This window comes from Puntigrus tetrazona, chromosome 10, assembly GCF_018831695.1.
Source record: "Puntigrus tetrazona isolate hp1 chromosome 10, ASM1883169v1, whole genome shotgun sequence".
Lineage (NCBI taxonomy): Eukaryota > Metazoa > Chordata > Actinopteri > Cypriniformes > Cyprinidae > Puntigrus > Puntigrus tetrazona.
This window is the reverse complement of record NC_056708.1, coordinates 14302386-14304537: the sequence shown is the minus strand read 5'-3', so window position 1 is coordinate 14304537 and position 2152 is coordinate 14302386. Positions and strand designations below refer to the sequence as shown.

The window sequence follows — 2152 nt, the reverse complement described above, 5'->3', positions numbered from 1 at the left end:
GTGATTCAGAATGAAAATTTTTATATAACCAATATATTTTTTATTATTATATTACATATTTTTTGAAGTTGATAAATCACTTTTATATATATATATATATATGTATATGAAGGTTCAATGTTCTGTTGGATCGATGCTATACAACCACCAGTCCTTACCCAGGAAACAGCACATCATTTGACTTGTTTGTCGGGTAAGACTTAAAGCTTTGTTACAGTTAAATAATATTCAATACATTTTTGGGTGACACTATTTTAAGGTGTCCCTGTTACAAGTTGCATGCACTTACTAAAATAACAACAAATTATGCAAAATTACATGCAAGCAAACGTAAACCAAAGCCTGACCCTAACCATGTAGTAAGCACTTGTAGTGTTAACTTCTACTGTTGTAATGTTAATCAGCACTTTAAAACGCTGCAAAAAATCGTGTAATTAATGTGTAATTACACTGTAACATAGACACCTTAACACTAACCAAAAGCAACCAATTTTCTAATCTATGCAGGTTAATCCGTTAATACCCAGCACTGCTTATATTGTCCTCTGTCTTTCTTAGATGCAACCTTGATCCACAAACCATAATGGGTGTGAATGGAGAACAGCAGGTGGCACACTTCGTTTGAGACTTTTCGCTTGTGGAACACAAAAACAGGATAGTGTCGACCTTTTATCTACACTGCGCCACCAGGCTCTGCGAGACCTCTTTCTGTAGGTCTTTACGGCAGGTATGAACACAACCGTATAACTTTTCACCCTTCATATGTAATTCACGAGAGGAAGTGCATTTAAATGTGTCTCGTGATCCATGCATTAGAACTGCACAACGTCCGCAAGGGAAGCGGAGGGCCATTCAATCAGATCAGGGAACCTCAGTGAGTGACGCTTGTTACGGTGAGCTCTGGGGCAATCATCACCAGAGTGGATGGTAAGAGCAGTCAGCTGTTGGGAGATATCGGTCAAATATGCATAAAACAGGGTAAACTTAAATCCTTTCATCATTCATCTGTCCTTGAAGAGATAATTACATTTTCTCATGGAAAAGGAATTTTATGAAACGTTGTGAATCTTTTTCAAACATTTGGGCTGAAATGTAAAAATATATTTCCGTATTCTAGTGGTTGGGAGCAAAAATAGTCAAACAAATTATTAATATTTATTTCTGTAAATTGAATACATTTTTTTAAAAGTTTTATTTAATGCAAGACATTTACTTAGAGACCGTATGGACTCTATTTTATTCATTTATTCCATTTGTTCTTCGCTTAATATTAAAAAGGCCTTAAAAGTCTGCTGAATAAAGTTTGCTGATGATTTTAACTTTTATGATGATGATGTGTTTGAACTCATTTGAATTGGTTTGATTTTATAATCCTTCTAGAACTATTAGGACCTGTTGCCACAGGTACGTGGCTTGTTTTCTCTCCTTTCAATTTAATTACAGATCTTCTAAACCTTTTGTCAGCTGTGTGATATTTTATTTTTAATGGGTCAATTTGGTGTGCCTGCAGTGTCTAAAAATCCAAGCAGGACGAGGGCAGTGGTGGGCATCTCTGTGGCAGCGGGGGTGTTCGGAGGCCTGTGTGTCGTCATGCTGGCTGTGCTTATCTACAGGATCCGCAGGGACAAGTTCAATGCAGACAAATCAAACCTTTTTCACTGACAGCTCTCAGGATCGGCGGGTGAAATCCGTAATAAGGCTACTACCTCTCAAAGTTTAGAGGTCATCCCTGCCTCCTGTCGAGGAACAACAAAATGTCTTGAAACCTTTTTTAAATAGACGTGCGCTTACAGTAAAACAAAGTAAATTCAGTAATGAATGAATTAGATTCATAATCTTTTGCATGCCAGTGTTCATTGATTTAAACTATACTCCATTTATATATGTGCAATTTTGGGTTTTCTGTAAGAGGGCATTCTTGTATAAAAGATTTTTTTGTTAATGTTGTAATTTCATGAATGATTAAAGCAAACCTAGGAAATATTAATTTATGGCTGCAAACACTAGCCTTAATTTAAGATTTGTGCTTGTAAACAAAATTATAATCATCTAGAAATGACTTGCGTGTCTTTTCCTTCACTTCATTTCCTATTAAGAATGCATTTCTGCAATTGAACATTTTTAAGAAAGAAAAACTGCTAACTAGGACCAA

The 2152-nt window shown here is 35.8% G+C and overlaps 1 pseudogene; it reads left to right on the top strand.

The window, feature by feature from the left end:
• Window positions 1–1662, top strand: part of LOC122352441 — a 13366-nt pseudogene extending 11704 nt beyond the window's left edge.
• Window positions 1663–2152: the final 490 nt, after the last annotated feature.